Raw genomic sequence first — 16,659 nt, forward strand, 5'->3', positions numbered from 1 at the left:
GGTTTAGACATTGGTCCATCGTCCCCCTATGTGCTCTAAAGCCATACTGTAAGTCTGAGAGGATCCCGTTCTCCTCCAGCCAATCCCCCATTCGTTGGAGAATGACTCTGCCTAAGATCTTAACGGCAGAGTCCAGCAGGGAGATTGGTCTGTAGCAGGCTGGGTCCCCCCTATTCCCTTTCTTGAATATAGGCACAATTATGGAGGTGGACCAGGAAGATGGGAAGCCGGCTACCGGTATGGCATTAAAAACATTGGTCAGGATCTTTGACCAAAATTGTGGATACTGGATGTAGAGATCTGCAGGGACCCCATCAGGGCCCGGGGCCTTGTGATTGCTTGTATCTCTTATAGCCCTCTCCACCTCCACGGTGTTGAATTCCATAACCCTATAACGGACATCATGGACAGTGGCAGGTGAAACGGGAGCTACGGATTCATAGATTTTTCCAAAATGGGTTAACCAACTGTTATCCTCTATGACACAGTCTAGATCCGATTTCCCGTTTTCAGAGAAGAAAGGCTGATTTACAATTGCCCAAAACTTTTTACTGTCTCTCAACACATCCGTAGATAAAAGACTGTCCCAAGCTTCCTCCTTGATTTGGGTTTTACGGTTAAGAACTGCAGTTTTATAATCCCGCCTTAAATTGGCCACTAAAAGCCTGTCTCTGGGTTTTTGTTTTATGGCTTTCATCAGGGCCCTGTGTTTTTGGGAACAATCATTATTGAACCATTTATGGTTCTTCGTATTCCTTAGGCCGACTGAACTTCCCTCCAAATTTTTGGATATCCTTGCACAAATATCCTCATATGCAACCAGGACAGCAGAGGCCCGGGCGGTTGGATCTAAGCACACTGCCATGTTAGCCTCCGACTCTTGGGCAAGTGACTGAAAGAATTGCTCAGGGACGATCATTTCCCATTTTAGGCGCCTTCCCTGATCTTTAGCCTTCAGATCCCTTGGAGCTACCACACCAATTGATCTACCAGTCAGGAAGCAATCTAAGTCCAAGGTCAGGAGAACAGGGTAATGATCACTAGAAATAGCAGTGACCACCCTGTACTCACGTGCCCTTGCTAGGGCCCCATTTGAGACAAAGATGTAGTCTATAACAGTGTTAGCATCTCTCCCGATAAAAGTTGGGGCTCTTGGTTCATTAATGGTTTGGTCAAATTCATACAGGTTTAGATTAGCTAAAAAGGACTCAAGATGCTCACCCTCGATTGTGTGCTCAAAATGAGGGATGGCTTCAATCGGTGTGCCCCCATAACTATCAGTATAACAACCCCCCTCGCAGGGATGAATGTTAAAATCTCCCAGGATTATCAACTCTGGGACGGTGGAGCAATCAAGCCTATAGACTGACAGAAAATTTAGTAAAGAAATCAAGTGTTCATTCGCGATAGAGGACTCCTTAGAATTATAAAAATTAATCAACAAAAAAGTCTTTGAATCAGAAAGGGTCCACTCGACCTCTAGCGTATTAGTTGGTGCGGAATCTAATTTTTTAAAAACCCCAGCCAATTCCAGGGAGCACAGTGTAAGTAGACCACCCTTTGCTCTCCCTCTTGTGCCAGGTACTGCCGGCGTCGAAAAACTGCGGAAACCATCTAGAGAAAAACTAGATGTGGTATCCCATGTTTCTTGGATTCCTAAAATGTGGTGTTGTTTAATGAATCCTTGCCATATTGGGTCTAAGGCCCTCGCGTTCAGCCCCGCCACATTCCAGGTGAGGAATTGACAGAGTACTAGGTCTATGTTAGGGACAATAGGCGAGGCTACACCCCTACTTTCGCACTCCCCCAGGCTGTTACCAATTGTAGAAGGTGTGTTATCTATGTTCAAGTCCCCCGTTGCAGCAACCTTGCAAGAGGAGGTTGGACTGATCCTTGTGCTATGTCCCCCTAGGGGGCCCTGTGCGTGTCAATCCACCCAATCAGTGGACGACAGGCATTCAAACCGGTTTACTAAAGGGAAGTGCAGGGGATTAGGTGGCCCATTTGCCAGGTGATGGTAAGGATAGGGTTGGATGAAATGGGGACTGTAAAAAGGGGCACCTTGCCGTGGTCTACCTTCTCTACTCCTCGTGGGGTTCCGTCCTCCATCCCAGCCCTCCTTCATAAGGGGAGGTTGTGTGACCCAGGGGGGGATCGATCTATATCTGGGTATACAGTCGTGGGAACCCTTGAGCCAACTCCAGCGATTGTCCACTTGATTTTGGCGGAAATAAAAATATGAGAGAGGTCTAGCAGTCACTGTGCTCGCCTGAAATCTGGGGGCCCCGCTGCTAAAGATAAAGTCAACAACTTCCGGGTTCTCAAAGGTGACCACCACACAATCCCCTGACAGATTTTTCCTATTGCCTCCTACCCATGGGGCCCTCTCGATCATTAGGATGTTACATGGTATGTTTGGCGGGAGTGGATAATTTTTAGCTAGCCAGTGACATACTTTATTTTTAAGAGCCAGATATGATTCTTCTTCTAATGAGGAGATTTCAGTGACTCCAGTGAGGATAACCACATAAGGTGCGGTATCCGGAGGGAGATGAATATTTCTCCGAGCCATGCCCTTTGATTTATCATGTGTGTCAAGTTTTGGTACCTCAGATGAACCATCATTGGGTGTGGCCTTGGGTGTTGAATTATTATTGGGTGGAATTTGCGTTGTGTCTGTTTTCTTAGATTGATTTGATACAGTGGATTTAGATTTTACGCCGACATGATTCAGAGTATTTTTGGGTTGCGTAACCATCAATTTATTAGACTCCAACACTTTGTTAGCAACCGCTGAGTTCTTCACGGATTTGGTCGTATTTGATACCTGCATTGGTTTATTATTTAAGGTGAAAGTGGGTGCACTTATGTCCTTATGGATATTTTTTAAGATCGTTTCCAAGCAGCGCAATCTTACCTCTATGGGTTCTAGCAGTGTTTTTAACATATTAAGGATAGCAATGTTGTTGATGCTTGAACCGGACTCCTCCTGTGTTGGTATTATTAACGAGTTGCCTATGGTTCCACTGAGTTCCAAAAAATCTTGCATGCTTTCATCGATAATAGTGTCCTCTGGGAGGCTCAATAATAGGACAGGCTTATTGGGAAGTGAGCCCTCTGTAGGAGTGGGTGGAGCAACTAGTGTTTTTTCAGTATTAGGGAGATTCGGGAGAGTAGTAGCTTTCTTGCCTTTCGAAGTAGATGGTTTGTTGCCTTTACGTTTTTGCTTTGAGATTGCTCCTTCAATCCGGCCCCTTTCTTTTGTAATAACTGTAGAGTTACTCGTAGTAGACTCGCTATGTTGCGATCCACCCTCCGTCTGGCTATTAAGGTTGGGTGATCCAGATCCTGGACAACAATAGGAGTCTCCAGGTCCCCGTTACCTCCATGGTTATGTACAATTACCTGAATGTCTGACCGGTGATCAATTTTTGGTGTCTGGGCTTGAGCGATGAGGCCAAGAGAGGAACGTCTGGCCATGGCCAGGTCCTGGGAAACCCTCCTGTCCATGAGAACAATTCCTTCGTCAATTAATGCATTTGTGCGGATGATAAAATCGTCCAGGGTCCCTGTGAGCTTTTTTACTCCTGCCGCGGCCATGCTCCTAGTTTCACGGCAGGACATACCCCGTAAAGCCTAGATAAAAAGACGGGTTAGGACTGTAAGTGCTTGACCAAAATATGTGGCACAGCCCAGCCTCCGCAGGCCTCGGAGGGCCTCAGAGGGCCCGCCCTTTGCCCGGGCTTAGCCCCGGGCGCTCCCGCGCAGCGTAGTCCTCCGCTACTTATGGTCGTTGGGCTCGTATAGCTGGGCGGGGCGGTCAGGGAGAGCGGGCCAGGTGACTCGGCCTGAGGATTGCCGGGACTCCTGGGAGAGCGAGTCCCGGTTCCTCCGCTCGCAGCCCTGTCTCACGCTCTCTCGCCCAGCAAGTTCTTGCACCTCCTAGTTCGTCAGTGGCGTTGCGGGACCCGCGAAGCGGGTTCCGAGAGTCGTGGCGTGGTCCTCCTGTGTAAACAACAGCTGGGAAAGATAAATTCGGCGTCCCCTGTGGCAACGGGAAGCAGAGTCTTTTAAAGTGGTTGAGCTGGGCGGGGCGGTCAGGGAGAGCGGGCCAGGTGACTCGGCCTGAGGATTGCCGGGACTCCTGGGAGAGCGAGTCCCGGTTCCTCCGCTCGCAGCCCTGTCTCACGCTCTCTCGCCCAGCAAGTTCCTGCGCCTCCTAGTTCGTCAGTGGCGCTGCGGGACCCGCGAAGCGGGTTCCGCGAGTCGTGGCGTGGTCCTCCTGTGTAAACAACAGCTGGGAAAGATAAATTCAGCGTCCCCTGTGGCAACGGGAAGCAGAGTCTTTTAAAGTGGTTGAGCTGGGCGGGGCGGTCAGGGAGAGCGGGCCAGGTGACTCGGCCTGAGGATTGCCGGGACTCCTGGGAGAGCGAGTCCCGGTTCCTCCGCTCGCAGCCCTGTCTCACGCTCTCTCGCCCAGCAAGTTCCTGCGCCTCCTAGTTCGTCAGTGGCGCTGCGGGACCCGCGAAGCGGGTTCCGCGAGTCGTGGCGTGGTCCTCCTGTGGTCCTCCTGTGGCGTGGTCCTCCTGTGTAAACAACAGCTGGGAAAGATAAATTTGGCGTCCCCGGGTACAGAATTGTGGACAATGGGCGTTATCACAAGTTGCACATCGGTCAACCTGAGGGGGACCCACAGGGCTAACACGTTCTTCACCAGATTCCAAAAGGAGATGCTGCTCGTGGTTGGCAAGATGAAGCCAACTCAGGCTGAGAGCTGACCAGATGGTTGGCACCTAGCCACGTACCGTGCTGGTGCAAGTAGAACCCAGAGACTGGCACTTTTGTGCCGGAAAAACTTCACTTTTTTGATGTGCATATTTCTAAGGCCTTATAAATATGTGCCCCTTCCACGCAGAACACTGCATGCAACGTGTGTTCTGTGGGTGTTACTGTGGGTGTTCCCACACAACACTCCTGGAACCTGACACATTCTCAGATTTACAAAAGATTGTGAACCTGGGAATATGTCAGAGTCTAACGCCACCCCAGGGGTGGCATTAGGAAGACACAACAAGGAGATTTATTTGTATGTCTCCCTGTGCTTTCCTTATTCTATTTTTGCTGCACTCTGCAGCACACATAGATAAAGGAAATCGCCTCTTATGATTGACTTTGTGCAGGAAGGTCTCCCTTCCTGCACAAAATCAATCAACCCTGCAACGCAGGCACCCTTGCATTGCACCATGGTGAAAGGCTGCCTGTATTGGCGCATGGCAGCCCACTGTGTGCCTGCGCTGGGGACAAGGACAGGAATGCGCAGTATCACATACATACAGCACCTTCCTGCCCTTTTGTTCTGACGTAGAGCAATGCAGCAAGATTCCTTGTGGTGCTGCTCTACCCAAGACCTCATAAATGAGGCCCAGAGTCTGGGCTTCCCGATTGAGGAGGAGAAACCTGCAGCAGGACGGCGTTGGATCGAATGAATCCAGTCCAGAGTGAACTAGAAAAAGAAGAGATCACATTCTTTGGCCACATTTACACCGACACAAGATGTTTGGACGAAAGAGCCAGACCACCCGTAGGATCATGCGACCACCAAGAGCCAGACCACCCATAGGATCATGAGATCACCATGAGCCAGACCACCCGTAGGAATGAGACCACCATGAGCCAGACCACCCGTAGGAGCATGAGACCACCATGACCCAGACCACCCGAAGGATCATGAGACCACCATGAGCCAGACCACCCGTAGGATCATGCGACCACCAAGAGCCAGACCACCCATAGGATCATGAGACCACCATGAGCCAGACCACCCGTAGGCATGAGACCACCATGAGCCAGACCACCCGTAGGAGCATGAGACCACCATGACCCAGACCACCCGAAGGATCATGGGACCACCATGAGCCAGACCACCCGTAGGATCATGCGACCACCAAGAGCCAGACCACCCATAGGATCATGAGACCACCATGAGCCAGACCACCTGTAGGATCATGAGACCACCATGAGCCAGAACAACCGTAGGATCATGAGACCACCATGAGCCAGACCATCCGTAGGAGCATGAGACCACCATGAGCCAGACCACCCGTAGGAGCATGAGACCACCATGAGCCAGACCACCCTAGGATCATGAGACCACCAAGAGCCAGACCACCCGTAGGATCATAAGACCACCATGAGCCAGACCACCCGAAGTATCATGAGACCACCATGAGCCAGACCACCCCTAGGATCATGAGACCACCATGAGCCAGACCACCCGTAGGATTATGAGACCACCATGAGCCAGGCCACCCGTAGGATCATGAGACCACCATGAGCCAGACCACCCGTAGGATCATGAGACCACCATGAGCCAGACCACCCGTAGGATCATGAGACCACCATGAGCCAGACCACCCGTAGGATCATGAGACCACCATGAGCCAGACCACCCGTAGGATCATGAGACCACCATGAGCCAGACCACCCGTAGGAGCATGAGACCACCATGAGCCAGACCACCCATGGGATCATGAGACCACCATGAGCCAGACCACCCGTAGGATCATGAGACCACCATGAGCCAGACCTCCCGTAGGATCATGAGACCACCATGAGCCACACCACCCGTAGGATCATGCGACCACCAAGAGCCATACCACCCTAGGATCATGAGACCACCAAGAGCCAGACCACCCGTAGGATCATGAGACCACCATCAGCCGAACCACCGGTAGGATCATGAGACCACCATGAGCCAGACCACCCGTAGGATCATGGGACCACCATGAGCCAGACCACGCATAGGATCATGAGACCACCATGAGCCAGACCACACGTAGGATCATGAGACCACCACGAGCCAGACCACACGTAGGATCATGAGACCACCACGAGCCAGACCACCCGTAGGATCATGAGACCACCATGAGCCAGACCACCCGTAGGATCATGAGACCACCATGAGCCAGACCACCCGTAGGATCATGAGACCACCATGACCCAGACCACCCGTAGGATCATGAGACCACCATGAGCCAGACCACCCATAGGATCATGAGACCACCATGAGCCAGACCACCCATAGGATCATGAGACCACCATGAGCCAGACCACCCGTAGGATCACCATGAGCCAGACCACCCGTAGGATCATGAGACCACCATGAGCCAGACCACCCATAGGATCATGAGACCACCATGAGCCAGACAACCAGTAGGATCATGGGACCACCATGAGCCAGACCACCCCTAGGATCATGAGACCACCGTGAGCCAGACCACCCATAGGATCATGAGACCACCATGAGCCAGACCACCCGTAGGAGCATGAGACCACCATGAGCCAGACCACCCGTAGGATCATGAGACCGCCATGAGCCAGACCACCCGTAGGATCATGAGACCACCCTGAGCCAGACCACCCCTAGGATCATGAGACCACCATGAGCCAGACCACCCGTAGGATCATGAGACCACCATGACCCAGACCACACGTAGGAGCATGAGACCACCATGAGCCAGACCACCCGTAGGAGCATGAGACCACCATGAGCCAGACCACCTGTAGGATCATGAGACCGCCATGAGCCAGACCATCCGTAGGATCATGAGACCACTATGAGCAAGACCACCTGTAGGATCATGAGACCACCATGAACCAGACCACCCGAAGGATCATGAGACCACCATGAGCCAGACCACCCGTAGGATCATGAGACCACCCTGAGCCAGACCACTCATAGGATCATGAGACCACCATGAGCCAGACCACCCATAGGATCATGAGACCACCATGAGCCAGACCACCCATAGGATCATGAGACCACCATGAGCCAGACCACCCATAGGATCATGAGACCACCATGAGCCAGACCACCCGTAGGATCACCATGAGCCAGACCACCCGTAGGATCATGAGACCACCATGAGCCAGACCACCCATAGGATCATGAGACCACCATGAGCCAGACAACCAGTAGGATCATGAGACCACCATGAGCCAGACCACCCCTAGGATCATGAGACCACCGTGAGCCAGACCACCCATAGGATCATGAGACCACCATGAGCCAGACCACCCGTAGGAGCATGAGACCACCATGAGCCAGACCACCCATAGGATCATGAGACCGCCATGAGCCTGACCACCCGTAGGATCATGAGACCACCATGAGCCAGACCACCCCTAGGATCATGAGACCACCATGAGCCAGACCACCCGTAGGATCATGAGACCACCATGACCCAGACCACACGTAGGAGCATGAGACCACCATGAGCCAGACCACGCGTAGGAGCATGAGACCACCATGAGCCAGACCACCTGTAGGATCATGAGACCGCCATGAGCCAGACCACCTGTAGGATCATGAGACCGCCATGAGCCAGACCATCCGTAGGATCATGAGACCACTATGAGCAAGACCACCTGTAGGATCATGAGACCACCATGAGCCAGACCACCCGTAGGATCATGAGACCACCATGAACCAGACCACCCGAAGGATCATGAGACCACCATGAGCCTGACCACCCGTAGGATCATGAGACCACCCTGAGCCAGACCACTCATAGGATCATGAGACCACCATGAGCCAGACCACCCGTAGGATCATGAGACCACCATGAGCCAGACCACCCGTAGGATCAATGAGAACACCATGAGCCAGACCACCCGTAGGATCATGAGACCACCATGAGCCAGACCACCCGTAGGATCATGAGACCACCATGAGCCAGGCCACCCGTAGGATCATGAGTCCACCATGAGCCAGACCACCCGTAGGATCATGAGACCACCATGAGCCAGACCACCCGTAGGATCATGAGACCACCATGAGCCAGACCACCCGTAGGATCATGAGACCACCCTAAGCCAGACCGCCCATAGGATCATGAGACCACCATGAGCCAGACCACCTGTAGGATCATGAGACCACCATGAGCCAGACCACCCCTAGGACCATGAGACCACCAAGAGCCAGACCACCCATAGGATCATGAGACCATCATGAGCCAGACCACCCGTAGGATCATGAGACCACCATGAGCCAGACCACCCGTAGGATCATGAGACCACCATGAGCCAGACCACCCGTAGGATCATGAGACCACCATGACCCAGACCACCCATAGGATCATGAGACCACCATGATCCAGACCACCCGTAGGATCATGAGACCACCATGAGCCAGACCACCCGTAGGAGCATGAGACCACCATGAGCCAGATCACCCGTAGGATCATGAGACCACCATGAGTCAGACCACCCTAGGATCATGAGACCGCCATGAGCCAGACCACCCGTAGGATCAATGACCACCATGAGCCAGACCACTCGTAGGATCATGAGACCACCATGAGCCAGACCACCCGTAGGATCATGAGACCACCATGAGCCAGGCCACCCGTAGGATCATGAGACCACCATGAGCCAGACCACCCGTAGGAGCATGAGACCACCATCAGCCAGACCACCCGTAGGATCATGAGACCACCATGAGCCAGGCCACACGCTGGATCATGAGACCACCATGAGCCAGACCACCCATAGGATCATGAGACCACCATGAGACAGACCACCCGCAGGATCATGAGACCCCCATGAGCCAGACCAGAGGAATCCACCCGTAGGATCCTGAGACCGCCATGAGCCAGGCCAGAGGAATCCACCCATAGGATCATGAGATCACCATGAGCCAGACCACCCGTAGGATCATGAGACCACCATGAGCCAGACCACCCGTAGGATCATGGGCCAGACCACCCGTAGGATCATAAGACCACGATGAGCCAGACCACCCGTGGATCATGAGACCACCATGAGCCAGACCACCCGTAGGATCATGAGACCACCATGAGCCAGACCACCCGTAGGATCATGAGACCACCATGAGCCAGACCTCCCGTAGGAGCATGAGACCACCATGAGCCAGACCACCCGTAGGATCATGAGACCACCAAGAGCCAGACCACCCGTAGGATCATGAGACCACCATGAGCCAGACCACCCGTAGGATCATGAGACCACCATGAGCCAGACCTCCCGTAGGATCATGAGACCACCAAGAGCCAGACCACCCGTAGGATCATGAGACCACCATGAGCCAGACCACCCGTAGGATCATGAGACCACCATGAGCCAGACCACCCATAGGATCATGAGACCACCATGAGCCAGACCACCCATAGGATCATGAGACCACCATGAGCCAGACCACCCGTAGGATCATGAGACCACCATGAGCCAGACCACCCGTAGCATCATGAGACCACCATGAGCCAGACCACCTGTAGGGTCATGAGACCACCATGAGCCAGAGCACCCGTAGGATCATGAGACCACCATGAGCCAGACCACCCATAGGATCATGAGACCACCATGAGCCAGACCACCCGTAGGATCATGAGACCACTATGAGCCAGACCACCCTTAGGATCATGAGACCACCATGAGCCAGACCACCCGTAGGATCATGAGACCGCCATGAGCCAGACCACCCTTAGGATCATGAGACCACCATGAGCCAGACCACCCGTAGGAGCATGAGACCACCATGACCCAGACCACCCGAAGGATCATGAGACCACCATGAGCCAGACCACCCGTAGGATCATGCGACCACCAAGAGCCAGACCACCCATAGGATCATGAGACCACCATGAGCCAGACCACCCGTAGGCATGAGACCACCATGAGCCAGACCACCCGTAGGAGCATGAGACCACCATGACCCAGACCACCCGAAGGATCATGGGACCACCATGAGCCAGACCACCCGTAGGATCATGCGACCACCAAGAGCCAGACCACCCATAGGATCATGAGACCACCATGAGCCAGACCACCTGTAGGATCATGAGACCACCATGAGCCAGAACACCCGTAGGATCATGAGACCACCATGAGCCAGACCATCCGTAGGAGCATGAGACCACCATGAGCCAGACCACCCGTAGGAGCATGAGACCACCATGAGCCAGACCACCCTAGGATCATGAGACCACCAAGAGCTAGACCACCCGTAGGATCATGAGACCACCATGAGCCAGACCACCCGAAGTATCATGAGACCACCATGAGCCAGACCACCCCTAGGATCATGAGACCACCATGAGCCAGACCACCCGTAGGATTATGAGACCACCATGAGCCAGGCCACCCGTAGGATCATGAGACCACCATGAGCCAGACCAACCGTAGGATCATGAGACCACCATGAGCCAGACCACCCGTAGGATCATGAGACCATCATGAGCCAGAGCACCCGTAGGATCATGAGACCACCATGAGCCAGACCACCCGTAGGATCATGAGACCACCATGAGCCAGACCACCCGTAGGATCATGAGACCACCATGAGCCAGACCACCCGTAGGATCATGAGACCACCATGAGCCAGACCACCCGTAGGAGCATGAGACCACCATGAGCCAGACCACCCATGGGATCATGAGACCACCATGAGCCAGACCACCCGTAGGATCATGAGACCACCATGAGCCAGACCTCCCGTAGGATCATGAGACCACCATGAGCCACACCACCCGTAGGATCATGCGACCACCAAGAGCCATACCACCCTAGGATCATGAGACCACCAAGAGCCAGACCACCCGTAGGATCATGAGACCACCATCAGCCGGACCACCGGTAGGATCATGAGACCACCATGAGCCAGACCACCCGTAGGATCATGAGACCACCATGAGCCAGACCACGCATAGGATCATGAGACCACCATGAGCCAGACCACACGTAGGATCATGAGACCACCACGAGCCAGACCACACGTAGGATCATGAGACCACCACGAGCCAGACCACCCGTAGGATCATGAGACCACCATGAGCCAGACCACCCGTAGGATCATGAGACCACCATGAGCCAGACCACCCGTAGGATCATGAGACCACCATGACCCAGACCACCCGTAGGATCATGAGACCACCATGAGCCAGACCACCCATAGGATCATGAGACCACCATGAGCCAGACCACCCATAGGATCATGAGACCACCATGAGCCAGACCACCCGTAGGATCACCATGAGCCAGACCACCCGTAGGATCATGAGACCACCATGAGCCAGACCACCCATAGGATCATGAGACCACCATGAGCCAGACAACCAGTAGGATCATGAGACCACCATGAGCCAGACCACCCCTAGGATCATGAGACCACCGTGAGCCAGACCACCCATAGGATCATGAGACCACCATGAGCCAGACCACCCGTAGGAGCATGAGACCACCATGAGCCAGACCACCCGTAGGATCATGAGACCGCCATGAGCCAGACCACCCGTAGGATCATGAGACCACCCTGAGCCAGACCACCCCTAGGATCATGAGACCACCATGAGCCAGACCACCCGTAGGATCATGAGACCACCATGACCCAGACCACACGTAGGAGCATGAGACCACCATGAGCCAGACCACCCGTAGGAGCATGAGACCACCATGAGCCAGACCACCTGTAGGATCATGAGACCGCCATGAGCCAGACCACCTGTAGGATCATGAGACCGCCATGAGCCAGACCATCCGTAGGATCATGAGACCACTATGAGCAAGACCACCTGTAGGATCATGAGACCACCATGAGCCAGACCACCCGTAGGATCATGAGACCACCATGAACCAGACCACCCGAAGGATCATGAGACCACCATGAGCCAGACCACCCGTAGGATCATGAGACCACCCTGAGCCAGACCACTCATAGGATCATGAGACCACCATGAGCCAGACCACCCATAGGATCATGAGACCACCATGAGCCAGACCACCCATAGGATCATGAGACCACCATGAGCCAGACCACCCATAGGATCATGAGACCACCATGAGCCAGACCACCCGTAGGATCACCATGAGCCAGACCACCCGTAGGATCATGAGACCACCATGAGCCAGACCACCCATAGGATCATGAGACCACCATGAGCCAGACAACCAGTAGGATCATGAGACCACCATGAGCCAGACCACCCCTAGGATCATGAGACCACCGTGAGCCAGACCACCCATAGGATCATGAGACCACCATGAGCCAGACCACCCGTAGGAGCATGAGACCACCATGAGCCAGACCACCCGTAGGATCATGAGACCGCCATGAGCCAGACCACCCGTAGGATCATGAGACCACCATGAGCCAGACCACCCCTAGGATCATGAGACCACCATGAGCCAGACCACCCGTAGGATCATGAGACCACCATGACCCAGACCACACGTAGGAGCATGAGACCACCATGAGCCAGACCACCCGTAGGAGCATGAGACCACCATGAGCCAGACCACCTGTAGGATCATGAGACCGCCATGAGCCAGACCACCTGTAGGATCATGAGACCGCCATGAGCCAGACCATCCGTAGGATCATGAGACCACTATGAGCAAGACCACCTGTAGGATCATGAGACCACCATGAGCCAGACCACCCGTAGGATCATGAGACCACCATGAACCAGACCACCCGAAGGATCATGAGACCACCATGAGCCTGACCACCCGTAGGATCATGAGACCACCCTGAGCCAGACCACTCATAGGATCATGAGACCAACATGAGCCAGACCACCCGTAGGATCATGAGACCACCATGAGCCAGACCACCCGTAGGATCAATGAGAACACCATGAGCCAGACCACCCGTAGGATCATGAGACCACCATGAGCCAGACCACCCGTAGGATCATGAGACCACCATGAGCCAGGCCACCCGTAGGATCATGAGTCCACCATGAGCCAGACCACCCGTAGGATCATGAGACCACCATGAGCCAGACCACCCGTAGGATCATGAGACCACCATGAGCCAGACCACCCGTAGGATCATGAGACCACCCTAAGCCAGACCACCCATAGGATCATGAGACCACCATGAGCCAGACCACCTGTAGGATCATGAGACCACCATGAGCCAGACCACCCCTAGGACCATGAGACCACCAAGAGCCAGACCACCCATAGGATCATGAGACCATCATGAGCCAGACCACCCGTAGGATCATGAGACCACCATGAGCCAGACCACCCGTAGGATCATGAGACCACCATGAGCCAGACCACCCGTAGGATCATGAGACCACCATGACCCAGACCACCCATAGGATCATGAGACCACCATGATCCAGACCACCCGTAGGATCATGAGACCACCATGAGCCAGACCACCCGTAGGAGCATGAGACCACCATGAGCCATATCACCCGTAGGATCATGAGACCACCATGAGTCAGACCACCCTAGGATCATGAGACCACCATGAGCCAGACCACCCGTAGGATCAATGACCACCATGAGCCAGACCACCCGTAGGATCATGAGACCACCATGAGCCAGACCACCCGTAGGATCATGAGACCACCATGAGCCAGACCACCCGTAGGAGCATGAGACCACCATCAGCCAGACCACCCGTAGGATCATGAGACCACCATGAGCCAGGCCACACGCTGGATAATGAGACCACCATGAGCCAGACCACCCATAGGATCATGAGACCACCATGAGACAGACCACCCGCAGGATCATGAGACCCCCATGAGCCAGACCAGAGGAATCCACCCGTAGGATCCTGAGACCGCCATGAGCCAGGCCAGAGGAATCCACCCATAGGATCATGAGATCACCATGAGCCAGACCTCCCGTAGGAGCATGAGACCACCATGAGCCAGACCACCCGTAGGATCATGAGACCACCAAGAGCCAGACCACCCGTAGGATCATGAGACAACCATGAGCCAGACCACCCGTAGGATCATGAGACCACCATGAGCCAGACCTCCCGTAGGATCATGAGACCACCAAGAGCCAGACCACCCGTAGGATCATGAGACCACCATGAGCCAGACCACCCGTAGGATCATGAGACCACCATGAGCCAGACCACCCATAGGATCATGAGACCACCATGAGCCAGACCACCCGTAGGATCAATGAGAACACCATGAGCCAGACCACCCGTAGGATCATGAGACCACCATGAGCCAGACCACCCGTAGGATCATGAGACCACCATGAGCCAGGCCACCCGTAGGATCATGAGTCCACCATGAGCCAGACCACCCGTAGGATCATGAGACCACCATGAGCCAGACCACCCGTAGGATCATGAGACCACCATGAGCCAGACCACCCGTAGGATCATGAGACCACCCTAAGCCAGACCACCCATAGGATCATGAGACCACCATGAGCCAGACCACCTGTAGGATCATGAGACCACCATGAGCCAGACCACCCCTAGGACCATGAGACCACCAAGAGCCAGACCACCCATAGGATCATGAGACCATCATGAGCCAGACCACCCGTAGGATCATGAGACCACCATGAGCCAGACCACCCGTAGGATCATGAGACCACCATGACCCAGACCACCCATAGGATCATGAGACCACCATGATCCAGACCACCCGTAGGATCATGAGACCACCATGAGCCAGACCACCCGTAGGAGCATGAGACCACCATGAGCCAGATCACCCGTAGGATCATGAGACCACCATGAGCCAGACCATCCGTAGGATCATGAGACCACTATGAGCAAGACCACCTGTAGGATCATGAGACCACCATGAACCAGACCACCCGAAGGATCATGAGACCACCATGAGCCAGACCACCCGTAGGATCATGAGACCACCCTGAGCCAGACCACTCATAGGATCATGAGACCACCATGAGCCAGACCACCCATAGGATCATGAGACCACCATGAGCCAGACCACCCATAGGATCATGAGACCACCATGAGCCAGACCACCCATAGGATCATGAGACCACCATGAGCCAGACCACCCGTAGGATCACCATGAGCCAGACCACCCGTAGGATCATGAGACCACCATGAGCCAGACCACCCATAGGATCATGAGACCACCATGAGCCAGACAACCAGTAGGATCATGAGACCACCATGAGCCAGACCACCCCTAGGATCATGAGACCACCGTGAGCCAGACCACCCATAGGATCATGAGACCACCATGAGCCAGACCACCCGTAGGAGCATGAGACCACCATGAGCCAGACCACCCATAGGATCATGAGACCGCCATGAGCCTGACCACCCGTAGGATCATGAGACCACCATGAGCCAGACCACCCCTAGGATCATGAGACCACCATGAGCCAGACCACCCGTAGGATCATGAGACCACCATGACCCAGACCACACGTAGGAGCATGAGACCACCATGAGCCAGACCACGCGTAGGAGCATGAGACCACCATGAGCCAGACCACCTGTAGGATCATGAGACCGCCATGAGCCAGACCACCTGTAGGATCATGAGACCGCCATGAGCCAGACCATCCGTAGGATCATGAGACCACTATGAGCAAGACCACCTGTAGGATCATGAGACCACCATGAGCCAGACCACCCGTAGGATCATGAGACCACCATGAACCAGACCACCCGAAGGATCATGAGACCACCATGAGCCTGACCACCCGTAGGATCATGAGACCACCCTGAGCCAGACCACTCATAGGATCATGAGACCACCATGAGCCAGACCACCCGTAGGATCATGAGACCACCATGAGCCAGACCACCCGTAGGATCAATGAGAACACCATGAGCCAGACCACCCGTAGGATCATGAGACCACCATGAGCCAGACCACCCGTAGG

The sequence above is a fragment of the Lissotriton helveticus genome, assembly GCF_964261635.1.
Source record: "Lissotriton helveticus chromosome 1_1 unlocalized genomic scaffold, aLisHel1.1 SUPER_1_unloc_17, whole genome shotgun sequence".
NCBI lineage: Eukaryota > Metazoa > Chordata > Amphibia > Caudata > Salamandridae > Lissotriton > Lissotriton helveticus.